The 27,672-nt window shown below is 43.0% G+C and overlaps 1 protein-coding gene across 1 annotated transcript in view; it reads right to left on the bottom strand.

Annotated features, from left to right (window-relative positions):
* LOC126095136 (uncharacterized) overlaps window positions 1–27,457 on the bottom strand; it is a 29,931-nt gene extending 2,474 nt beyond the window's left edge. The window contains exon 1 of the mRNA XM_049909855.1: window positions 27,330–27,457. The gene's annotated coding sequence lies outside the window, so the exon portion shown is untranslated. The remainder of the gene's footprint in view (window positions 1–27,329) is intronic.
* Window positions 27,458–27,672: the final 215 nt, after the last annotated feature.

The raw sequence follows: 27,672 nt of genomic DNA, 5'->3' as shown, positions 1-27,672 counted from the left end.
TCCAGGAATACAATACGTGTGCATATGCTCATGAAACACAAACGGCTGTAGTTTCGTCCCGCGTTTAGCCGTTTGCAGTACCGACACAGCAAGGTCAGGTTGGCTGTAGCTATTAAGCCAGTCGTCCATATTGCTGCCTCTGCAGCTGCTGAAAAGGATGCTGCCTGCTTTAGGAGCCACTGTTAGGTTGGCTATTCTGCTGATACCCCTCCGATGCTGTTAAAATATCAAAGACCTTCTTTGAATTTTTCTGATTAAGCTGACGCTGACTCTTGTACAAGTACGATTTGTGATGGCAAGCCGCGCGGGATTAGCCGAGCGGTCTCTGGCGCTGCAGTCATGGACTGTGCGGCTGGTCCCGGCGAAGGTTCGAGTCATCCCTAGGGCATGGGTGTGTGTGTTTGTCCTTAGGATAATTTAGGTTAAGTAGTGTGTAAGCTTAGGGACTGATGACCTTAGCAGTTAAGTCCCATAAGATTTCACACACATTTGAACTTTTTTTTTTTTTTTTTTTTTTTTTTTGTAATGGCAAAGCGGATGTAGGAGGACGACAGCAGTAAAATCAGACGAGTACAGGGGATACTGCAAACAAACTGATAAGGGCTGCATGAATTGTCGCATATTGGAGAGCGATACGGAAATGTTGGAAAAAGTTATACAGGTTGAGTCTTGCACAGAAGGAAGCTACCAGCCACTACTGACAACGCTGTTTATTTACGCAAATAGCGCCGCAACAGGTCTCGAACCGACAGCTTTATCTTCACATGGCTGTCAATATCAAAATGCACATTTTTTGGAGTTAACTTAAGTTTGCGGCTCTTTATTGCCCCTTGCGGGGAAGGATTCTTGGGAAGGTGCTGCCGTACGGTAAAAAGCGATGTTGGAAACGATCTATTTAAACGTAACTATCCTTCATAACGATCGGACATAATGTAAAAAAATTTTAAGACTGTGTAGTTCCAGTCATATTTACGTATGTCAAAAATCCCACGTAATTCTGCTGGAGTGTTGTTGGCTTGCATTCATGAAATACTGTAAAGAGTGTGCAGTACTTACGTGATTTGTATACGACCACATCGCGTAAAACACCACATACAGCCAGCAAAAAGTTTTTGCCACATGGGAAATGCACACAGAGAGGAGATATCGCAGGTAAAACAGTGCCAAGTAATTCTCTCTCAGGGATATTACGATATAAACATTCATTTGACAGTAGCAAATTAACAAAGAATAAATGTTTTATTATATGCATTTAACATTCAATGAACATTAATTACAAACAAAGTCAACAGATGTAGCAACCAGTTTGTTAGAAGTGTTACTTACAAGATATTATGTGAATATTCAGATACACACAGGGAACAAACTAAGAGATGAAAAATTAGTAAAGATTACGACAGTAAAATTATGTTAACATATAATGGCAAGTTGACAGTATAAATTAATTTAAAAGTTGTATTACCGAGCGGGGTGGCGCAGTGGTTAGACACTGGACTCGCATTCGGGAGGACGACGGTTCAATCCCGCGTCCGGCCATCCTGATTTAGGTTTTCCGTGATTTCCCTAAATCGCTTCAGGCAAATGCCGGGATGGTTCCTCTGAAAGGGCACGGCCGACTTCCTTCCCAATCCTTCCCTAATCCGATGAGACCGATGACCACGCTGTCTGGTCTCCTTCCCCAAAACCAACCAACCAACCAACCAACAGTTGTATTAATGTGTGTCTGAACATTCTGCTATAATTTAATGTTGCCTTTATATTCGATTACTTACTGCATGTTGTTATAAAAAAGGTTTAACGTTTATCTATGTTTTGAATTGGAAAGCATGTGAGTGAAACTTTACAGAAAAGCCTCTGTGTATCACAGTACTTACAAATAGTTAGCTATCATTTCGTAAGAACTGGTACTACACCTGTTGATTTTATTTGTAATTAATGCTCCTTGAATCTGAAATGAACATAATGTAGCGTTTATTCTTTGTAAATTTTCTGCTGTAAAATCAATGAATGTACGAGGTGCATTCAAGTTCTAAGGCCTCCGATTTTTTATCTAATTAACTACTCACCCGAAATCGATGAAACTGGCGTTACTTCTCGACGTAATCGCCCTGCAGCCGTACACATTTTTCACAACGCTGACGCCATGATTCCATGGCAGCGGCGAAGGCTTCTTTAGGAGTCTGTTTTGACCACTGGAAAATCGATGAGGCAATAGCAGCACGGCTGGTGAATGTGCGGCCACGGAGAGTGTCTTTCATTGTTGGAAAAAGCCAAAAGTCACTAGGAGCCAGGTCAGGTGAGTAGGGAGCATGAGGAATCACTTCAAAGTTGTTATCACGAAGAAACTGTTGCGTAACGTTAGCTCGATGTGCGGGTGCGTTGTCTCGGTGAAACAGCACACGCGCAGCCCTTCCCGGACGTTTTTGTTGCAGTGCAGGAAGGAATTTGTTCTTCAAAACATTTTCGTAGGATGTACCTGTTACCATAGTGCCCTTTGGAGCGCAATGGGTAAGGATTACGCCCTCGCTGTCCCAGAACATGGACACCATCATTTTTTCAGCACTGGCGGTTACCCGAAATTTTTCTGGTGGCGGTGAATCTGTGTGCTTCCATTGAGCTGACTGGCGCTTTGTTTCTGGATTGAAAAATGGCATCCACGTCTCATCCATTGTCACAACCAACGAAAAGAAAGTCCCATTCATGCTGTCGTTGCGCGTCAGCATTGCTCGGCAACGTGCCACACGGGGAGCCGTGTGGTCGTCCGTCAGCATTCGTGGCACCCACCTGGATGACACTTTTCGCATTTTCAGGTTGTCATGCAGGATTGTGTGCACAGAACCCACAGAAATGCCAACTCTGGAGGCGATCTGTTCAACAGTCATTCGGCTATCCCCCAATACAATTCTCTCCACATTCTCGATCATGTCATCAGACCAGCCTGTGCGAGCCTAAGGTTGTTTCGGTTTGTTGTCACACGATGTTCTGCCTTCATAAAACTGTCGTACCCACGAACGCACTTTCGACACATCCATAACTCAATCACCACATGTCTCCTTCAACTGTCGATGAATTTCAATTGGTTTCACACCACGCAAATTCAGAAAACGAATGATTGCACGCTGTTCAAGTAAGGAAAACGTCGCCATTTTAAGTATTGAAAACAGTTCTCATTCTCGCCGCTGGCGGTAAAATTCCATCTGCCGTACGGTGCTGCCATCTCTGGGACGTATTGACAATGAATGCGGCCTCATTTTAAAACAATGTGCATGTTTCTATCTCTTTCCAGTCCGGAGAAAAAAAATCGGAGGCCTTAGAACTTGAATGCACCTCGTAATATCTCTGAATGAGAATTTTTTGACGCTGTTGTATTCGTGATATCGCCATATTCACATTCATTTTCTAAGTGGCAAAAGAGTTTTGGTGTGTGTGTGTGTGTGTGTGTGTGTGTGTGTGTGTGTGTATGTGTGTGGTACTTTACGCAACTGATTATATACAAATCGTATAAGTGCTGCTGATACTCTACAGTATTTCGTGAGTACAAGCCAACGTTCCAACAAAATAACGCGGGATTTTCGACGTAAGTAAAATATAACTACAACTTCTCAGTCTTACATATATGTTTACTCCAATGGCTGTGGTGGATAATTACTTTTAAAAAGGTCGCTTCTAACTGTGCTTTTGTACTGTATGACGCCACCGTCCCAAAAATCTTTCACCACAATGTGAAATAAAGAGCTGTCTGAAGAAAAAAACCTGTCGGTTAGAAAGTGGCAACGGCGGTATTTTAGTCAGGCAAATGAGAATGCACAAAAAATGCAATGTAAAAAATGCCTTGTTGTCAGGTGAAAGGGCGTGTGAAGTAAGAGCAATGTGTACCTTGATCTTCGATGAAATGTGAATAAAAGGTGTAACACTAGTTTTGGAATTAACTTGATCTGTTAGCAATTGTATGGCTGTGTAGTTGTTAACTTTACAGTATATTTTATAGTTGTATTAAACTCAAACGTTCAGTATCATATTAAAGCGAACTGTGGATGAATAAAAAAACTTACTAATCTGACACAACTAACAAATTAAATAAATTTCAGACTGTTTCTAGGGACATGCAGCAAAATCTAAAACAAAAGAAAGTAAGACCATATTACTTGGGTACTACAATGCTGGGCTCCCTCTTTCTTGTATCCTGGTAAAGATGAGTACTGGAATGGAGTGAGAAGCAGAGGAGAAGAAATCACATCTCTGTGCATGTGAAAGATGTTGCGAGATTCTATAAATTACACAATGTAGTTATTTATAAATATCTAGAAATACACACTCGCATTGTGTAAAAATGGACAGAAACGTCAGGAAGGAGAAGCAGTTGTATATATGGACCACGGCAATTCAGCCCGGAAGTTTTAATTGATGAAGACGCTGGCCGTAAAAGCTTACATGTTACGATCTGTAAACAAATTTTCATAATATTCTTTATGGATATGCAAAAGCTACAACAAAGGCAGTGGCTGGAACAAGTCTTTCAAGATTAAAAATTTCCATCGATAACAAAGTGATAAAACAGATAACAGACTTTATGTGTTTGTGCTGCCATGTTTTGTAGTTCACAAACCAAACAGACATAGAGAAGAACTTAACAAAGTATGATAAATTAACAGTGTGTTAAAAAGAAACTATGATAAAGAAATGAGACAAGAAATAAACATCTAATTTACAAATCAATCAACGTTTTTAAATGCTGTCTTTGACGTAATGACGCACTGTCATCGTACTCGTTACTTATCGATGGCTTCTGGAACTTTCGGAGGAGCGTGCATTTTCTCTGCGGAAGTCTTGTCCTGTAGTTTAACGACAACAATGCCCTGTCGCTAGTGGTCACGCACGCGCTGTCTAAGCCTAGGCAGAAGAGACCGTGTTGAGCTTTTCATTCGTAGCGCTCACGCACTGCCGAGGCGCGGATAAATAATGTGCGGAATTTGTTACAAAAGTGGGATAAATAGTTAAAAGTGTTTCGTCGGTTCGTAGAGAAAGGTATATCAGTTGTTTCTCGGAAAGGTGGTACGGGGGAGGGGGGCGGGCTGATTGAGAGGTTTATTGTTGATACTGTGTCGTGTTTGAGAATCAGTATTTGTCGTGGAGGAACATATTCATTGGAGAACATGAGTGAAAAAGGCGTCCATGATCAGACATTACTTTACAATGAAATGAACACCCCTAGCTGCTTACAGGCGTTGACATACGTCGGGCACTGTTTGTGCAATCGCACAGAAGAAGAAGATGGTCTAGTGGCCGGTGAGCCTTAAGTATATATGTACGAAGATGGTATCTGTTCTTTCGGACATAAGAACAGATACCATCTTAGTACATATACAGGGTGAGTCACCTAACATTACCGCTGGATATATTTCGTAAACCACATCAAATACTGACGAATCGATTCCACAGACCGAACGTGAGGAGCGGGGCTAGTGTAATTGTTAATACAAACCATAAAAAAATGCACGGAAGTATGTTTTTAACACAAACCTACGGTTTTTTAAATGGAACCCCGTTAGTTTTGTTAGCACATCTGAACATATAAACAAATACGTAATCAGTGCCGTTTGTTGCATTGTAAAATGTTAATTACATCCGGATATATTGTAACCTAAAGTTGACGCTTGAGTACCACTCCTCCGCTGTTCGATCGTGTGTATCGGAGAGCACCGAATTACGTAGGGATCCAAAGGGAACGGTGATGGACTTTAGGTACAGAAGAGACTGGAACAGCACATTACGTCCACATGCTAACACCTTTTTATTGGTCTTTTTCACTGACGCACACGTACATTACCATGACGTGGAGGACGCATAAATTGGCCAGCCCGTTCTCCTGATGTTACACCTCTGGACTTCTTTCTGTGGGGTACGTTAAAGGAGAATGTGTACCGTGATGTGCCTACAACGCCAGAGGATATGAAACAACGTATTGTGGCAGCCTGCGGCGACATTACACCAGATTACTGCGGCGTGTACGACATTCATTACGCCAGAGATTGCAATTGTGTGCAGCAAATGATGGCCACCACATTGAACATCTATTGGTCTGACATGTCGGGACACACTCTATTCCACTCCGTAATTGAAAACGGAAACCACGTGTGTACGTGCAAGGCGACCTGGACGCCATGAGGTCCAAAAAAAAACATTGAATTTTTTTATTTAATAAAATTCTGTGACTCTTCCTGACTATAGAAATATGTGTTTTATGTGTAGTGCCTCATCATGTGACCGTGTATTTAATCACTCCACATCGTTAACAGGCCAGAAAATGTAGTTTAACTGCAGCCGTAAATTTTTGCAATAAGCACGTTGTTGAAAATGAATAAACTTACGCCGCAGCGAAGAGTGTGGTTGGGCTTGTAAGTTCGCCAGGCAGCGCTTAAAAAAGCAAGTTGAAACATCTTACTTAAACGAATGAAAATTTATTGGTCGTTGTAAATAGTGAAAAAAATCTGTTCGTCCTTTTTCCACGTTGTCTCGGAGTGTGGTACACGCCGCCGCCGTAGCCTCTTCTTTCTGCCGGGGCAAGGGTGACAGCCGGGGCGAGGAGGTGGCGCGGTGGCTACAGTACTGTTGGGACCTGCGTTAGCGGAGACTGGCCACCGCGCCACCTCCTCTCGCCGGCTGTCTCCCTGGCCCCGGCAGCAGCAGGACGCTGACGTGGAGCGCGCGGGGCAAACGCTACTACAGCTCTTCTCTTCTTCTCACAGCACTTTTAACCCATTAAGTAAGTACCAGTGTCCTATTTTGAGAACAGAGCACATATTTATTTATAAATACACAATAAATTATTAATTCTAACTATTACAATTCTACGTCATTTGTTGATGCTTTTTATAACAAATGTATGCTTACAGGAAATTAAAAGCAATAAATCCTACCATTAATTGATTATTGAATACTAAGGCACACTTTTCGTTATTATTTACTTTATCGACAATTTAGTAATATTTGAAATATGTGGCAAAGATCTTTTTGCGAGTATTTATAGTCAACACTGTGTCTTTTAAACAACTTGCATTGTTAGCTCAGAGCTATATTCATTGTTTTCCATTGTTATAAAATTTGGTGTACTCGAAATGGGACACTGGGACTTGGTGTTATCATTTCAGTTATTTGTATTGCTTGCTGCACGTTAGAATATGAAACTCTGCTAATGCTGATGTATTTTCTTTTTATAACGTGGTAATTTTACCAGATTTTGTTGCTGAGATAAGTAACGACCCCTCTTATATAAATACTTTGAAATTAACAGTGTATTATGTAAGTATATTAATGAATATGTTACCCATTAGTAAATAATACAGTTCCAGGTGGACAGTTGTCTGAGGAAAGCCTATTAGATTTGGCTATAAGTTGTGGTCTCTTTGTGGAGCAAGTGGCTACTGTTTCAAATTTGATATATACTGTGGAAAGGATCCAGAAGATACTGCAAGGGATGACCTACTATTGGAATCAAGAGTGGTCCTAAACATGTTGGACTGCATTGAAAAACCCCAGAATCATTGTGTGTACTTTGACAATTTCTTCACTAGTAGACATCTTCTGATGCATCTGAGAAATTAGGGTCCGCAGCTCGTGGTCGTGCGGTAGCGTTCTCGCTTCCCGCGCCCGGGTTCCCGGGTTCGATTCCCGGCAGGGTCAGGGATTTTCTCTGGCTTGTTATGACTGGGTGCTGTGTGATGTCCTTAGGTTAGTTAGGTTTAAGCAGTTCTAAGTTCTAGGGGAGTGACGACCATAGCTGTTAAGTCCCATAGTGCTCAGAGCCATTTGAACCACTTTTTTGAGAAATTGGGTTTTCGAGCAACTGGGACTGTCAGAGAGAATCGAGTCGGTGACTGTCCACTACTGAGCAGCAACGAATTGAAAAAGACAGTTCGAGGAAACTATGACTACCAGTTCGACAGGAATGGTGAAGTCTTACTTGTTCGATGACACGACAACAGATGCGTTACAACTGCTACCAATTTTGACCAAGTTGAAACCTTTGGGAGCAGCTACACGGTACAGTAAAACAAGCAAGTAAGAAGACACAAGTGCAACAATCTGCCGTTTTGAAGTCGTATAACGTGTACATGGGAGGTGTTGACCGCCATGGCTGGTTAGTTGGAAAATATGCGACGGTAATTAGAGGGAAAAAATGGTACTGGGTCCTATTACATGTTTGCTGGAAATGGCCCTCGTAAATGCCTGACTCTTCTACAGACTAGTACATGGGAAAAATGCACAGGATTTGCTGGATTTCAGAAATGCTGTTACAGTTACATACCTGAAATTGGACACTGGAAGACCGAATATTGGACGTCCAATGGAATGCCCATCAAGTCAATTGAGAGTGATACCAGACATCAGGTTTGATGGAATTGGTCCTATGATTGACAAAAGAACCACGCAAAGAAGATGTGTAAGAGCTAAATGCAACGGGAAACCAAAAACATATTGTGTTAAATGCCGTGTAACACTGTGTGTGAAGTGTTTTGTACCATTTCACAAGAAATAAGTAGTTAAGATCTGAATACAGTTTAGTATGGTATACGATACTGTTAGATTTAAAATGGTTCAAATGGCTCTGAGCACTATGGGACTAAACATCTTAGGTCATCAGTCCCCTAGAACTTAGAACTACTTAAACCTAACTAACCTTAGGACATCACACACATCCATGCCCGAGGCAGGATTCGAACCTGCGACTGTAGCAGGCCCGCGGTTCCGGACTGTAGCGCTTAGAACCGCACGGCCACCGCGGCCGGCGATACTGTTAGATACCAGTGTCCAATTTTGAGGACGGCCATTATATCAGCATGTATAAATATTCTTTGGCTATTTTTGTACTTATTGTGGTTCATACACTATGTACATTATAATTAAGGAATAAAAAATTCATTTAAAAAAACTAATTTGGGACTTAATGGGTTAAAATCGTTTTCAATTACTGGACATCATCACACCTTTTCGTGCAAATTTGGCAATGTTCCTACCTTTTTCAAGTATCTGTAAGAGAACTTTCCAGCTTTCTCAGCTTTGTATCCCAGTGACACACTGCACCTGCAAAAATTTAACGCACAGCAACCAACCTATTTATCAGTTTTAAATGGCGAAAAGAAGAAATAATCTTTCCGTTCGTAACTAAAGGAATGTGTAGATTGCTTATTTTAACTTTGCCACACCCACTGAGACGTCTTCGTGGACCTTTGGATGGAGTTACCCTCTGTCGTAATACCACATCATCTAATGTGTGGAACCACAACCCCAGGGCATCACAGTTAGCAACGGAATGGCAAGTTCCTTCCTGCCTGACGCTGAAATCAGTCAGGAGGGGTCTGGCAAACCCAATGGTGCATGTCCACTGAGCCCTGCCTCCAGCGACTCTGGACTTCGAGCGCCCTCTGCCGTCGTAGTACAGGGTCTACATAAAATCCGGGAACACTTTCAATTGCAACAAATTCGTTACGACAGGTTGCTTGTGCCCGGCAAAGAGAAGCGGACGTCCCAGTGTGAGTGAAGTGAATGTGAAGCGCATACGAGAGACATTCATGAGGATATTCCTATTTGGACATGCTGCAGCAGTGGCACATGCCTCAAATGCAGTCGGACTCTCCGTTCATCTTTCAGCAGGTTGGGGCTCCACGCCATTTTCATCGTGAAGTTCGTGGGTACCTGATCACGGAGCTGCCACACTGGACTCGCATTCGGGAGGACTACGGTTCAATCCCGCGTCCGGCCATCCTGATTTAGGTTTTCCGTGATTTCCCTGAATCGCTCCAGGCAAATGCCGGGCTGGTTGCTTTGAAAGGGCACGGCCGACTTCCTTCCCCTTCCTTCCCTTATCCGATGAGACCGATGACCTCGCTGTTTGGTCTCCTGCCCCCAGAAACAACCCGACGACCAACGGAGCTGCCGCATCGATGGATCGGCCATGCTACAGAAGGGGACAGCTGTTTCATGAAATGGCCTCCCCGATCACCAGATCTCACTCCGTGTGACTTTTTTCTGTGAGGACACATTAAAGATATGGTGTATGCGCCGCCTCTAGGACGTGATGTAACATAGCTCCGGGAGAGAATACGGGAAGCGACTGCCACAGTCGACGATGCCATGCTGGGACGGGTATGGCAAGAATTCGATTACCGTGTTGATGTCTGCCGCATATCGAATGTTTGTAAAAAGAACTTTCAGAGTTTCTCTTCAAAATGCAATATGTATGACATCTGTACAGTGTTTAGTTCTTGTGCAATAAATAATTGAAAGTGTTCCCGGACCTTGTGTAGACACTGTATACAGGGTGTTGCAAAAAGGTACAGCCAAACTTTCAGGAAACATTTCTCACACACAAAGAAAGAAAATATGTTATGTGGACATGTGTCCGGAAACGCTTCAAATGGTTCAAATGGCTCTGAGCACTATGGGACTCAACATCTTAGGTCATAAGTTCCCTAGAACTTAGAACTACTTAAACCTAACTAACCTAAGGACATCACACACACCCATGCCCGAGGCAGGATTCGAACCTGCGACCGTAGCAGGCCCGCGGTTCCGGACTGCAGCGCCAGAACCGCTAGACCACCGCGGCCGGCAGGAAACGCTTACTTTCCATGTTAGAGCTCATTTTATTACTCCTCTTCAAATCACATTAATCATGGAATGGAAACACACAGCAACACAACGTACCAGCGTGACTTCAAACACTTTGTTACAGGAAATGTTCAAAATGTCCTCCGTTAGCGAGGATACATGCATCCACCCTCCGTCGCATGGAATCCCTGATGCGCTGATGCAGCCCTGGAGAATGGCGTATTGTATCGCAGCCGTCCACAATTCGAGCACGAAGAGTCTCTACATTTGGTACCGGGGTTGCGTAGACAAGAGTTTTCAAATGCCCCCATAAATGAAAGTCAAGAGGGTTGAGGTCAGGAGAGCGTGGAGGCCATGGAATTGGTCCGCCTCTACCAATCCATCGGTCACCGAATCTGTTGTTGAGAAGCGTACGACACTTCGACTGAAATGTGCAGGAGCTCCATCGTGCATGAACCACATGTTGTGTCGTACTTGTAAAGGCACATGTTCTAGCAGCACAGGTTCAGTATCCCGTATGAAATGATAACGTGCTCCATTGAGCGTAGGTGGAAGAACATGGGGCCCAATCGAGACATCACCAACAATGCGTGCCCAATCGTTCACAGAAAATCTGTGTTGATGACGTGATTGCACAATTGCGTGCGGATTGTCATCAGCCCACACATGTTGGTTGTGAAAATTTACAATTTCGTCACGTTGGAATGAAGCCTCATCCGTAAAGAGAACATTTGCACTGAAATGAGGATTGACACATTGTTGGATGAACCATTCGCAGAAGTGTACCCGTGGAGGCCAATCAGCTGCTGATAGTGCCTGCACACGCTGTACATGTTACGGAAACAACTCGTTCTCCCGTCACTCCATACAGTGACGTGGTCAACGTTACCTTGTACAGCAGCAACTTCTCTGACGCTGACATTAGGGTTATCGTCAACTGCACGAAGAATTGCCTCTTCCATTGCAGGTGTGCTCGTCGTTCTAGGTCTTCCCCAGTCGCGAGTCATAGGCTGGAATGTTCCGTGCTCCCTAAGAAGCCGATCAATTGCTTCGAACGTCTTCCTGTCGGGACACCTTCGTTCTGGAAATCTGTCATGATACAAACGTACCGCGCCACGGCTATTGCCCCGTGCAAATCCATACATCAAATGGGCATCTGCCAACTCCGCATTTGTAAATATTGCACTGACTGCAAAACCACGTTCGTGATGAACACTAACCTGTTGATGCTACGTACTGATGTGCTTGATGCTAGTACTGTAGAGCAATGAGTCGCATGTCAACACAAGCACCGACGTCAACATTACCTTCCTTCAATTGGGCCAACTGGCGGTGAATCGAGGAAGTACAGTACATACTGACGAAACTAAAATGAGCTCTAACATGGAAAGTAAGCGTTTCCGGACACATGTCCACATTACATCTTTTCTTTATTTGTGTGTGAGGAATGTTTCCTGAAAGTTTGGCCGTACCTTTTTGTAACACCCTGTATATAGGACAGGTTGTGGCAGCCGCTCTGCGCCTTTGCGCGTGGAGCCTCATCGCTACGACACTGAGAACAGCAAACCTCACTCTAGTTGACATTGTGATAGCTGGACTCTGTTTCTTGCTACATTATTTCTAATGAGTCTTCATACGCTTGGAAAAATACAAGGTAAGTAGATCTTCTGTTTGTTGTGTTATCTCTTTCGCTAACCATTGCTGTTCTTTGTCCAGCTCTTCTACGGCAAAAGTTGCCACATCGCTCTTTAGCCCACCTCTCCTTATTGTTGTGTACAAAGTCATACATGACATAATGAAAGTACTACAGGCTGGTTTCACTCAGAATAACTGGGTGACTCAGTCAAGTAAACAACTAAACAGTGGTACCAATTGAATGAACGAAAGGAATACATGCTTCAGCTGACAGAAAAACTGATGATTGGTTTCACTTGAAAAGAAAAAAATGAATAACTGAGTCAGCATGCAAAACACCACCGGATTGTGTGACTGTTTTCATTCTGTTGCTCCCAGAGGCTGATTTCGCGCAAAGGAGATGAATGAATAGTAATCCAGCCGAAACATGAAACTAAAACAGACTGATTCTATTGTTTCCATTCAGTTGCTTCCATAAATCCGTTTCGCTCAAGTCAATGAATGAATAATTCAAACGAAATGTAAAGCTACAACTGAATGAATTTGTTGTTTTCATTTGGTTGTCCTCATCACAAATCCCTGGATAAAGCACCTCTGTCTTCGATCTTCATAACGGCGTGCAGTTGAAAATGAAAGAGCCGGCCGGAGTGGCCGAGCGGTTCTAGGCCCTACAGTCTGGAGCCGCGAGACCGCTACGGTCGCAGGTTCGAATCCTGCCTCGAGCAGGGATGTGTGTGATGTCCTTAGGTTAGTCAGGTTTAAGTAGTTCTAAGTTCTAGGGGGCTGATGACCACAGCAGTTAAGTCCCATAGTGCTCAGAGCTATTTGAACCATTTTTTTGAAAATGAAAGGAAAGGAAGTTGGAGTTTGTCTCATTGACGGTAAAATCGTTAAAGACGCAATACTAGCTTGGAATGTGCCTAGATCCGGAAGAAAATGTGAGTGTCTGTTCAGCCTGAGGACTGCCACTCCAGTGAGACACTTTATGTTATGCATAATGTGCAGGCTGCAAGGTTACTGTTGTCCGAACATCGATATGTTAATACGCACCTAGCAATAGCATCGGTGAGTTGCGAGAGTGTATAACACGACGTCTTTGGCCACAAGAATAGTTGTATTTTGCCCTGCGTTTAGCACTGCAGGTATATAAGACTTGAGTCGGTCGGCCTAGTCGTTGGCGAGCTGTTGTAGTGACTGTACGAGTCAGTCACATGCGTTTGACTTTGAGATAATTCGCTGGGCTAGGATAAGAAAGTTGGTTGTGTGAAGCAATTGAAAGATTAACTAAAATGCTAATAAAGTAGCTCAGTTGAGAGCTATCGCATACGGTATTCAGTGAAGTTTGATTGTAGTAAAAAGAACTGATAGTAAAAGGTTACAAAATTGTTGAGGCTTTCGTGGCCACTTGTTGACAAACTGCCTATTGGCTTCTGTTTCGGGTTCTTCGGCCGACGTTCATCTAACGATTTTACTGACGTTTCGCCAGCACGAGTGACTGGCATTGTCAAAGCTTCACCCTCCATTGCCGGTGGTGAACTGGAGCCGAGCTCGCGGCCGCAGACTATATGTACCTGTCAAAGAGCATAAGCGACATTGCAAGTTGGGACAGGTGGAGAAATCGGCCGTGGCAGAGCACGCACTGAATGAGACCGACCATGTAATAAAATTCGCCGACACGGAAGTTCTGGCTGTAGAGAAGCACTATCACACGCGCTTGCTCAGAGAAGCTGTAGAAATACAAAAACGAACGACCGTCGCAGGTAGCAAGAGGAGAACCGCACCGGAAATGACCGCGGAGAAGCCCTCGGACGTTGGCGCGCCAGGTACATATAGTCTGCGGCCGCGAGCTCGGCTCCAGTTCACCACCGGCAATGGAGGGTGAAGCTTTGACAATGCCAGCCACTCGTGCTGGCGAAACGTCAGAAAAATCATTATATGAACGTCGGCCGAAGAACCCGAGACAGAAGCCAATAGGCAGTAAAAGGTTACTCTGAAGCGGAGACGTCGTGTAAGACAATGAAATCTATTTTTCAAATCGTACTGTCATCATGCTTTTTAGTTGGTTGGTTGGTTGATTAGGGGGAGGGGACCAAACAGCGAGGTCATCGGTCACATCGGACTTTTTTTTTCAGCCGGCACGGTAGCTCAGCGTGTTCGGTCAGAGGGTTACGTGCCCTCCGTAATAAAAAAACTGAGTTAATCGATCAACAACGAACTTTAATGGATGTCTTACGAACAAAATGAGATTTTTAAAAAAATAAAAAAGATTAGGGAAGGACGGGGAAGGAAATCGGCCATGCCCTTTCAGAGGAACCATCCCGGTATTTGTCTGGAGTGATTTAGGGAAATCACGAAAAACCTAAATCACGATGGCCGGACGCGGGTTTCAACCGTCGTCTTCCTAAATGCGAGTCGAGTGTGCTAACCATTCCGCCACCTCGCTCCATCCCGCTTTAATACAAGAGAACCAACAAGAATACAATGGCAGGAACTTTATAAGGTATATTACTTAAATGTCAGAAGTCTCATTTTAAGAGTACGTTCCTGGACTGTGTTTATTCCTCCGCGTGCGTTTCTGGCTGAGATCACAAAATGATGGAGGTTATGCCGCAAAAAAAGCGCACCAGATGGCAATATCCCAGCACTTCATTCGTAACGGAAACTGCAAGTTTCTATGTTAGGAAATCCGTTATGGCATCTATTAAAAAAATTAAACGTTTGAGCTTCTGTTGTTGCTATTCATGTTGTCATCAGTCTGAAGACTGGTTTGGTTCAGTTCTCCACGCTAGTCCATCTTGTACAAGTCTTTTCATATGTATCTACAAACTGCTGCATTCTACACCCATTTAAACTGGTTAACTGTGCTTAAGTCTTGATCTCGCTCAACATGTTTTACCCTCCACTTTTCATACCCTGTTTACTTTTCTCGTCGTTAGGTATTTTTCTGCCCAAACAGCAAAATTTGTCTACTATTGTCAATGTCTCATTTCCCAGTCTAACCTCCCTGAGCATAGCCCCAATTAATTCGACTGCTCTCCAGCTTTTTTTTTTTTTTGGAGGGGGGGGGGGGGGGGGAAAGGGGAGGCGTTCACCTTATAACATTTCCAGGCAGAGCCCATTCAGATTCAGTGTAAGCACTTTTATCAGAAGCAGTACCGTATAAGCAAATTGTATGCAAGGATTTTTTGGACTGGATCTACTTCAACAATCGATTAGATAGCAAATGAGCCAAAGTGAAGTAAGTGGTTGGTTTCAACGTTCAATAAAGATCGCTGTAGATCTGTTCGGGCAACGACTGTCGAAGCACATGGGAGCTACGCTTTTCTTTGATGAAATGCTTTCTCTCTCTCTCCCGTGACCTAGGTGGAATGCAAGGCGAGCCAGATTCTGACTGCCCACATTGCTCCTCCTGAGTATGAGCTTGTTTTAAGGCACTCTGGTATTTTATAGCTGAATAGCACGACTTACATATTTCATTAGGACTGTTCCACATAATCGACAACCCTGCAGAAGTAGAAATACTATTTCTTATGTGACGGTCTTCTGAGAGGTCTCAGCGACGAAGTTTATTGTTACTGCAGTACAGTGAATAGACTGTCCTTTGGCGTCAGTGTGACGTAACTCGTACTTAAATGAATAGACGGAAACCAAACGGAATGTAAACAGTAAGAAAATGAACAGAAAATGCCAAATGCTGTTCCCATTTTAACGAAATAAAAGTCGTTGAACGTTTGTGCCTGGTTGCTGTTATCTGAGTCGACTTTCTTTTTATATCTACATCAACACGAACTGCTACTACAAGATTAACTGCAGAGTCTATGGCGGACGGTACATCGTCCTTGTTCCATGCGCGATCTGAGCAAAGACAAATTCGTTGTTCATGTGCCTCTGTACGCCGCTAATATCTCTTACGTTAGTCTCTCGATCCCTACTCGAAACGTACAGTCGCACAGTCTTGTTCGAACACAGGCTATCTGAAGTTACCCAACAGGGTTTCACGACAACTACGTCGTCTTCCTTCCGAGGATTCTGATTCAATTTCCCCGACTGTAACACTCTGGTGTGGGCTATGCGACCTGTTATGATGCTAGCAGCGGGTTATCAAATTTGTTCGACTTCTGTAGTCATGTCTACTCGATATGGACTACAAATACTGAAATCTGGCACCGTTTCCAGTGACTTGGTTGTCTGCGGGACGAAATCACAGTCTACCTTCCTTCCTTTCCTTCAGTTTGCTCCAGCACTTTATCGTGGCTCGCTGGGGAAACGAAGCGTACAAACGCAACAGAATAAAAGATAGGCAAATTCCGTGGTGTAGGTATGTAACCCCATCCTCAATGATATAATTTTGCAGATGCACTCAGTGTTGTATAGGGATACTGTCAGCAAAATATATTCCGAATAGAGTTGTTAGTAAAGAAGTAGTAAATTGAAACGTCACATGTGATGCTGAAGTTTTGAGGAGGAAATTAGTGTTTAGTACCCCGTCGACAACGACGTCATTAGAGCCGGAGCACAAGCTCGGATTGGGGAAGGACGGAGAAGGAAATCGGTCGTCCCCTTTCACAGGAATCATACTCAGCCTTAAGCGATTCATGGAACTCACGGAAAACCTAAATCTGGATGACCGGAAGCGGGTTTGAACCATCGTCCTCCCGAATGCGAATCTAGTGTGCTAACCACTGTGCCACCTCGCTTGTTGCTAAAGTTTTACTGCATTAACAGAGAGAATGTAGTAAGTGATAAACTTTTTTCTTTCATTGTTGTGTTCATCGAGTATAGATTTAAGTGTCAGGAAGTCGTTTCTGAAAGTATTTGTATGGAGTGCAGCCATGTATGGAAATGAAACATAAACGATAACTAGTTTGTACAAGAAGAGAATAGAAGCTTTCGAAATGTGGTGCTACAGAAGAATGCTGAAGATTACATGGGTAGATCATATAACTAATGAGGAGGTATTGAACAGGATTGGGGAGAAGAGAAGTTCGTGGCACAACTTGACTAGAAGAAGGGATCGGTTGGCAGGTCATTTTCTGAGGCATCAAGGGATCACAAATTTAGCATTGGAGGGCAGCGTGGAGGGTAAAAATCGTAGAGGGAGACCAAGAGATGAATACACTAAGCAGATTCAGAAGGATGTAGGTTGCAGTAGGTACTGGATAGAGTAGCATGGAGAGCTGCATCAAACCAGTCTCAGGACTGAAGACCACAACAACAACATTGTGTTTTAAGTGTCAGTGGGAAAAATTTTAGTAAAGGTTTGAAATTATGTGTGAAATTTTTGTTGGAGGTTGTTAATTGCTCTGTCTCTCTAAACTAGATGAATATAGTCTGGGTGATTTGTGCGCTGTGGGTCACGCTGCGTCAAGATACACATATTTTCTAAGTTTAGTATTAGACGTAATGTTTGCAGTTGACGCTGTCGTTTACCGTCTAGTAAAGTCATCAGATGATCAAAACCAATTGCAAAATGACTTAGGCATCATATCTGCATTATATAAAAAATGGAAAATGACTCTAAATAAGGAAAAGTGTGAGATCATTCACATGAGTACTAAAGGGAATGCATTAAATTTCGGTTACACGGTAAATCAGACAAATCTAAAGGCCGTCAGCTCAATTAAATAGCTAGGAACTACAATTACAAGCAACTTAAATTGGAACGATCACATAGATAATGTTGTGTGAAGACTAATCAAACACTGCGTTTCGCTTAGAGGATGAACCAAGTCAGCTAAAGAGACAACCTACACTACATTTGTCTGTCCTCGTCCGGACTATTCATAGGAGTGCAGATCGTTTTATATTATCGCCAAATGGGTGCTTCACGTACATGATACGTGACTTGAGTGGTAATCATTGAAACAAAGGCGTTTTTCGTTGTGGCGAGATATTTTCACGAAATTTCAATCTACAACGTTGTGCTCCGAATGCGAAATATTTTGTTGACACCCGCCTACATAGGGAGAAATGATCACTGTAATAAAATAAGAGAACTCAGAGTTCGCACTGAAAGATTTAAGTGATCGTTTTTGCTGTGCGCTGTTAGAGAGTCGAATGGCAGAAAAATAGTGGGAAGGTGTTTCGATGAACTCTCTGCCAAGCACTTAAGTGTGAATTGTAAAGTAGTCATGAAGATGTAAATATAGACTGAGTTAAACTTTGAACTTAAGTTGTACCTCTTAAAGAGAGGATTTGACAGAATTTTCAATACTTAAATTCGGTCAATACGTATACGAAACATTAAAAATCAATTTTTTGTTGCCCCAGGAAGCTGTTAGGTAGGCAAGCTGCAACTAGTACTGCTCACAGTGGAACATACTGGCTTTTAATAATACAGGTATGGACATAATATGCACCAAAATCCTCGTCTGTGTCGTGCCCATTAACTAATGTAGCTTTCCTCAATACGTCTTGCAGCTTGACAAAGTAGATTAAGTTTGACAACGTGCATTAAACGTGGCGCGAACGTTAACAATAGGCTACGCTACAAATCAATCTGTTAGCACAACCTTTAATTAGCTATCACATTCGGTGGCCTCACCATCACACATCGAAATTATCAACTGTGAACCTCACCTACATCTCAGCCTACACTCGTGGTCAGTCAGTCACCAGAACCAAGATTTCACACACTAGACACTCCTGTTTTCAAGGACGGGCGGCCGACAGATGCACAGACGAGTTGCATTCGGTAAGCAGTGCAACTAGGGTTGCCATACGTCGCGGATTTCGCGGACAGTCCGCGATTTTATGCTCGAAGGCGGGTGTCCTGGACGAAGAGGAAAATGTCCGCAAAAAAAAGTGGCTAGTAAGTAAAAAAAAAATATATTTACGCAAGTTTTGCCACTGGCCACCGATCAAGTGTTTCGTAACATCCTGCAAACTTGACGATAGTCGTTGAAACCTGTGCTGATACTCCGTGGCACTTCAGAATCGCTCGGATGTCATGGCATTTTATCAGACAGTTACAGATTATCTGATAAAAAGGAGCAAGCCTTTATCCGAACTTGAACATTTTGAATGGATACTGTTGAAGGCTTTACCTGATTTGGAAAAAGTTGAGTGTACCTGAAGTGGATGCAAGAAAACACAACTTGCAAAGGGGGTGAGAGTTTGCTGTTTGACCAGGTAGTGAAACTGAAATGTTTTCTTAGACAGGAAGATAACCAGAATTTGGAGATGATGCCTCGTAAAAAGTGGGTTAAATTTTTTGAGGATTTTGTTTCTAAAGGGCAGTATTCAGAACTGCTTGCTATTGTGCACTACTATTTCTCCATTCCAGGGCATAATGCCAATGTGGAGAGCGTGTTTTCCCTAGTGAATGCACAATGGACAGAAGGAAAAAACAGGCTGCAATGCTCCAAATCTAATATAACATGAAAAACACAAATCGCACAGATTTTCACAGACTAATTCAGAACTGGAGCGAGTTTCTTTCTTCTGTCCAGGGCTCAGAGAAACTGGTTTAAAGCATAAAGCGAAAGATATATATCAATTGTAGCAGCATGTGTGTACATGTTAATAATTTGTGTTCAGTGCTTTAATTAAAAAGTTATTTAATGTCAATTGCAATTAATTTTCTTCTTCATTGACCACTCCTTTATAGACACAATTAATGCTTCGATTAATTTTCCTTGTTAATTACAACTTCTTTGCTGACAGAATTACTATTTGAATTAGGGTAATTATGAAGATTTGGCTGACGCGCAGAAAGGCGAAAGGACATTGTGTGATTCCAGGTTTCAACCACATCTTCATAATTACCACTGTAAAGTAATGATGAAGATTCAACTGAAATGCAAACCAATGGTCACTTGCACAACATATCGGTCCGTGTTTCAACCACATCTTTATAATCACCGAATTTTGTCCTTGATTTTCGTCCTTGGATTATGGCAACCCTAAGTGCAATACATTTTTCTTTTCTGAAAGCAGGCTGGTTTTACTCAGGATTCCAACGCATCATATTATTCCTCACTCTTTTGACTACAAAACCATATTTTCAACATAATCTCCGTTCAGCGGAATGGCCTTACGCCACCTTACTGGTAGCCCGCACTTTACCACTCTACTGGTCGATTTCAGGGCCAACGTCTTGCTGCACCAATAACCTCCCCATCATCCACGTACTGCTTCACGTCGAGTCCGTCCTTCACTGGGCCCAAAAATTGTCACGATCAGTCTCGTAAAATGCGCTTTTTACGGTCTTTGAGTATCCCAACTGGTGGACGAGTGTGTCAGCAACATGGTCGTCCAGGTCTGTAGCGAGGTGATCGATTGTGATCCATCGATCACCTCGAACGAGAGTGGCCGCACGTTCCAACACTGCAGGAGTCACAGCTGTCCGCGGCCGGCAGCCTGCGGGAGATCAGATGCCTCGCCCAATGACTCACCGTGCTTTTGTTCACTGCCAGTTCTGCAAGCGCCTCTGAATATCTGCCATACCCTGGTTCTACGGCAAAAGAAACTCAGTGGCAGCTCTCTGCTCGGAACACGCTTCCACCACAGACGACATTTTAAAGTTTACTTGCAGCGCCGCCACCAATCGGAACTTCAAGAAACTGTAGGGGCTGAGGCGGGAGTAATCCACAATGTCGCACAAGAAATTACCCATGTTTTCAACAGATTCCAGCTGAGAAAAAAAATGTGTTGCATTACTTACTCAGCGCCCCTTGCATTCATTAATTTCCTTATGGCGGTAACATAGCTGTGGAACACGTTTTGTGCTCACGCATATTCTTTTTGGAGAAAGAAAATAGCCTTACTGGGAAGCATGGATTCGCAAACGGAGATCTTGGGCACTCGGATCTCTCTGTTCGTCCCTGAGTGCCAAATGGTTGTGGGCAACGGCTGCCTGACGAAGGCGGTGTTACTTCATTTCCGGAAGGCACTCGGTACAGATCCGCACTGTTGCCGAAGGAACAAAAAGCGAGTTTACCGAAATTCATACCAGGTTTACCACTGGATTCTAGACTTCCTAGCAGGTAGGACTCAAGTCTTTCTAAACCGGACTAAATTTTCGAATGTAAAAGTAACTTTTGGAATAATCTAAGGGCATCACTATTTACAATATACGTATCTTATGAAGTGTACTGGTTCCCAAACCATCTTCCTTACCAGAGCCCTTGTTACGTTAGAATTTTTCCGCGACGCCCTAAGCTGAAACAGTGGACTATTTGATGCACGTATTTTAAATTATCAAACGGTTAACTAAACATATTTTTCATTAATAATAACGAGTAGAATGGTTGACCTTGTTACTCGCTGTACAATCTTTGCGATCTCAGAATCAAACTGGTTACATCTACCTTCTTTTCCTGGTCCACATTAATCTATGCAACAGACAAAACACGGCTCCGTAGAAATAGCTTGTGTCAAATGGAATCAACGTTCGTTGCGCTTTACCACTGAGCAGCGCATATTCACCTCTTACTGGCGCAGAAAATTAGTCAAATTCCATGTTGTCAACTTTTGTTTTCAATGAATAAGAATTCGGTCTTCTAAAGAACTAAATTGAGATGGAACATTGCCTCTAAACGAGGCTCGAAGCCAAACGAATTTGTCCAGTATTACCCGCTTGAAAATATTCCGGTGAGTTGTGACAGCTGATCATCAAAAATAACTTTTGTATTGGAAGACTAATCAACTTTACTGGAGATTCCAAGTTTGTGCAAGTTGGGAAAACAATCAGCTATACTGTCTCGTCTACATTAATATTTATCTATAATAAAGTTGAGTGTTTTCCGAAATCTGGAATCTTCTGTGTTAATTTTAAAATGGGATTGTTGCGTTCTTCCAGAGAGAGATTCTGCAAATTTAAAATTTCAAAGACACCACCACACTCATAACTGCAATCAGTTCTTCGAAGAAGACAGTTAAGAATTCACGACATCCAGCAGCATATGGCCCAGTATGCCAATATCGTTTATTTTTGAGAGGTACGTATATGCCCTGAAGATGGCATAATGGAATGCCGAAACTGGTAATAAAAATAAAATAAAATAACATCTCAACTGCGCAGCTGTTGGCGAGTTTCATTGTTAAATCATACAATTCTGTTTTATTCTGTCATTACAGGTTATCCGTCATGAGCTACTGCAATCTAATGAAAAAGAATTACAGCAGACGTGTTTCACTTTATTTATAAAGCGTCTTCAGTAATTATTCTGTAAATTGGATACATACGTTTGTATATTTTTGGTTGTTTTATCACTAGGGGTAAGTTAGATACTGCCTACAGGAATATTAAAGATACCTTTGGAGAAAAGAGAACCACTTGTATGAATATCAAGAGCTCAAATGGAAACCTAGTTCTAAGCAAAGAACGGAAAGCAGAAAGGTGGAAAGAGTGTATAGAGGGTCTATACAAGGGCGATGTACTTGAGGACAATATTATGGAAATGGAAGAGGATGTACATGAAGATGAAATGGGAGATACGATACTGAGTGAAGAGTTTGACAGATCACTGAAAGATCCAAGTCGAAACAAGGCCCCGGGAGTAGACAACATTCAATTAGAACTACTGACAGCCTTGGGAGAGCCAGTCCTGACAAAACTCTACCATCTGGTGAGCAAGATGTATGAGACAGGCGAAATACCCTCAGACTTCAAGAAGAATATAATAATTCCAATCCCAAAGAAAGCAGGTGTTGACAGATGTGAAAATTACCGAACTATCAGTTTAATAAGTCACAGCTGCAAAATACTGACGCTAATTCTTTACAGACGAATGGAACAACTGGTAGAAGCGGACCTCGGGGAAGATCAGTTTGGATTACGTAGAAATATTGGAACATGTGAGGCAATAATGACCTTAAGACTCGCCTTAGAAGAAAGATTAAGGAAAGGCAAACCTACGTTCTTAGCATTTGTAGACTTAGAGAAAGCTTTTGACAATTTTGACTGGAATACTCTCTTTCAAATTCTGAAGGTGGCAGTGGTAAAATAGAGGGAGCGAAAGGCTATATACAATTTGTATAGAAACCAAATGGCAGTTATAAGAGTCTAGGGGCATGAAAGGGAAGCAGTGGTTGGGAAGGGAGTGAGACAGAGTTGTAGCCTATCCCCGATGTTATTCAATCTGTGTATTGAGCAAGCAGTAAAGAAAACAAAAGAAAAATTCGGAGTAGGTATTAAAATCCATGGAGAAGAAATAAAAACTTTGAGGTTAACCGATGACATTGTAATTCTGTCAGAGACAACAAAGGACTTGGAAGAGCAGTTGGAGGGAATGGACAGTGTCTTGAAAGGAGGATATAAGATGAACATCAACAAAAGCAAAACGAGGATAATGGAATGTAGTCGAAGTAAGTCTGGTGATGCTGAGGAAATTAGATGCCGGCCGGTGTGGCCGTGCGGTTCTAGGCGCTTCAGTCTGGAACCGCGTGACCGCTACGGTCGCAGGTTCGAATCCTGCTTCGGGCATGGATGTGTGTGATGTCCTTAGGTTAGTTAGGTTTAAGTAGTTCTAAGTTCTAGGGGACTGATGACCACAGATGTTAAGTCCCATAGTGCTAAGAGCCTTTTGAACCATTTTTGTTTAAAATTACATTAGGAAATGAGACACTTGAAGTAGTAAAGGAGTATTGCTATTTTGGGAGCAAAATAACTGATGATGGTCGAAGTAGATAAGATATAAAATGTATACTGGCAAGGGCAAGGAAAGCGTTTCTGAAGGAGAGAAATTTGTTAACATCGAGTATAGATTTAAGTGTCAGGAAGTCGTTTCTGAAAGTATTTGTGTGGAGTGTAGCCATGTATGGAAGTGAAACATGGACGATAAATAGTTTGGACAAAAAGAGAATAGAAGCTTTCGAAATGTGGTGCTACAGAAGAATGCTGAAGATTAGATGGGTAGATCACATAACTAATGAGGAGGTATTGAATAGGATTGGGGAGGAGTTTGTGGCACAACTTGACCAGATGAAGGGATCGGTTGGTAGGACATGTTCTGAGGCATCAAGGGATCACCAATTTAGTATTGGAGGGCAGCGTGGAGGGTAAAAATCGTAGAGGGAGGCCAAGAGATGAATACACTAAGCAATTTCAGAAGGATGTAGGTTGCAGTAGGTACTGGGAGATGAAGAAGCTTGCACAGGATAGAGTAGCATGGTGAGCCGCATCAAACCAGTCTCAGGACTGAAGACCACAACAACAACAATGTTAAAAACAGCGTTTTCTTTATAAAGTTGGTCTGCAAGTTACTAACGGTGTTTCTTTGTGTGTTCTGCTCCTTTCCTCTTTGCTAGCAGCGGTTGGTGTCGAAAGGCTTTATTTCACATCTGCACTTGGCGGTTTTTGGCGTTCTGCAGTATTTTCTCCGCTGCACTATTTACAATTCACTTTCTTGAACTGTTTCTCATTCTGCACTGTCTGTTCGTTTGTTTTCGTTCACGTTGTGAGTGTCGTCAACCTGTCAAACGATTTGTGTGTGTTTGTGTGTGTGTTTTGTGTGTATGTGTGTGTGTATGTGTGTGTGTGTGTGTGTGTGTGTGTGTGAGAGAGAGAGAGAGAGAGAGATAGAGAGAGAGAGATTGTCTCGTATGTAGGTAGAGATGTGAGATGAGTTGGGGTGTTTTTATTTCATTAGGGAGGCCAAGCAAACAAAGGTGTTAATTCTGTTTTTATTTGTGAGGCACTCCAGCCCGTCAAATGAAAATGCTTAATAACTGTACAAAAATCGGTTTTCTCCATTTTCAGTCGCAGTCGACACACTGGCCAATTCAGACTGCTGCCAACTATGAACTGTATGTTGCACATTATTGAAATTCTTTGTACGATACTAGGAGCAATCGAGGTTACCAACCATGAAGGCGCAACAAAAACGTTCTGTTCTTTCATGGATATTTGTAGACTTATCAAACCACCGTCGTATGTATATTTCAGGCTACTGACGACGCCTTTGAAATAACAAAGGTAAAGTGCTTATGAAACGAAAAATTCGTTTTATTTAATTATAATTAGGCAACCCTAAAGTGAAAACTATCAACATAATATAAACTATTGTTTTTTAATTAATGGAGACATACATTGCTGCTCATTTGCACTACTGGCAATAATTAACTGAAAACTGTAACAGCCGCAAATACCTAGCGGTAACCGTTCGAAGCGACCTAAAGAGGGGTGAACAGTAGTTATAGGAGGTGCGGATACCGAGCTGAGAATCATTGCAGGAATCCTAAGAAATATAATTCATCCACGAAAGAAATGGCTTACAATACACCCCACAGATTTATTTTCACTACTGATCATCAGTGTGATAGGTGGGATTAATAGAAAAAATAGTGAAGAAGTAATGAAATGCAGCACGTTCCGTTAAAGATTCTTTCAACAAGAGCGACAGCATTGCGGAGATGTCTATTAAACTCCAGTGGCAGACATTACAAGAGAATAGGTTTACCGTTAAAATTTCGAGAGCATACGTTCCGAGAAAGGATAGGCACCGTATTACTTCCTTCCATACGTACACTACTGGCCATTAAAATTGCTGCACCAAGAAGCAATGCAGATGATAAACGGGTATTCATTGGACAAATATACTAGAACTGACATGTGATTAAATTTTCACGCAATTTGGGTGCATGGATCCTGAGAAATCAGTACTCGTAATAACGGTCTTGATACGCCTGGGCAGTCAAACAGAGCTTGGATGGCGTGTACAGGTACAGCTGCCCATGCAGCTTCAACACGATACCACAGTTCATCAAGAGTAGTGACTGTCGTATTGTGACGATCCAGTTGCTCGGCCACCATTGACCAGACGTTTTCGATTGGTGAGAGATCTGGAGAATGTGCTGGCCAGGGCAGCAGTCCAACATTTTCTGTATCCAGGAAGGCCCGTACAGGATCTGCAACATGCGGTCGTGCATTATGCTGCTGAAATGTAGGGTTTCGCAGGGATCGAATGAAGGGTAGAGCCACGGGTCGTAACACATCTGAAATGTAACGTCCACGGTTCAAAGTGCCGTCAGTGCGAACAAGAGGTGATCGAGACGTGTAACCGATGGCACCCCATACCATCACGCCGGGTGATACGCCAGTATGGCGATGACGAATACACGCTTCCAATGTGCGTTCACCGCGATGTCGCCAAACACGGATGCGACCATCATGATGCTGTAAACAGAACCTGGATTTATCTGAAAAAATGACGTTTTACCATTCGTAAACCCAGGTTCGTCGTTGAGTACACCATCGCAGGTGCTCCTGTCTGTGTTGCAGCGTCAAGAGTAACCGAAGCCACGGTCTCCGAGCTAATAGTCCATGCTGCTGCAAACGTCGTCGAACTGTTCGTGCAGATGGTTGTTGTCTTGCAAACGTCCCCATCTGTTGACTCAGGGATCGAGACGTGACTGCACGATCCGTTACAGCCATGCGGATAAGATGGTTGTCGACTCCACTGCTAGTGATACGAGGCCGTTGGAATCCAGCACGGCGTTCCGTAGTACCCTCCTGAACCCACCGATTCCATATTCCGCTAACAGTCATTGGATCTCGACCAACGCGAGCATCAATGTCGCGATACGATAAACCGCAATCGCGACAGGCTACCTTTATCAAAGTCGGAAACGTGATGGTACGCATCTCTCCTCCTTACACGACGCATCACAACAACGTTTCACCAGGCAACGCCGGTCAACTGCTGTTTGTGTATGAGAAATCGGTTGGAAACGTTCCTCATGTCAGCACGTTGTAGGTGTCGCCACCGGCGCCAACTTCGTGTGAATGCTCTGAAAAGCTAATCATTTGCATATCACAGCATCTTCTTCCTGTCGGTTAAATTTGGCGTCTGTAGGACGTCATCTTCATGGTGTAGCAATTTTAATGGCCAGTACTGTGTATGTCGCGAAATGACCGTGATGGGAAAATCAAGGTAATGAGAGGTCATTTATAGGTGTGCCGACAAGAGTTCTTGTCACACACCATTCGTTTATGGAACGGGAAAGGCGGGAAATGAAACTTACACCAGAGGTACTCCTCCCCCACGAAACACAGTAAAGTCGTTGGTAGACATAGATGTAGAAGTAAGCAGGAGCTAATTGTGACGCCAACAGTACCTCTTTTCATTTGGTTAGCAACGTACCTTTTTCAACGCCTTGTGAGAATTGTGCAGTCGGCAGCGGTTGCTGTGGCTGACTGAGGTCTTCCGCCCGCCAAACTCAGGCAGAGGGCTCGCTATCTCGCTCCGGCGAAGACACGAGTTGACGGCTGGAGCCTATTGTGGCGTAACCTGACATAAACCTCTCCTGAAACAGTGGCAGCGGACGTCACAAGTTGACTCATACAGTTCGCTCAGCAGTACCAGATAAAGAGGCTGATACAGTCGTCTTCGCACTGCTCTGTGAACAATGCAGTGGTACAATTTATGTTTTAAATAAAGATAATTCTCGTTTATTGTTCAGTCTCAGTTGCACATTTTTAATTAG

The sequence above is a fragment of the Schistocerca cancellata genome, chromosome 8, assembly GCF_023864275.1.
Source record: "Schistocerca cancellata isolate TAMUIC-IGC-003103 chromosome 8, iqSchCanc2.1, whole genome shotgun sequence".
Taxonomy (NCBI): domain Eukaryota; kingdom Metazoa; phylum Arthropoda; class Insecta; order Orthoptera; family Acrididae; genus Schistocerca; species Schistocerca cancellata.
Note: the sequence above shows the minus strand (reverse complement) of the source record. Positions and strands in the feature narration are given on the sequence as shown.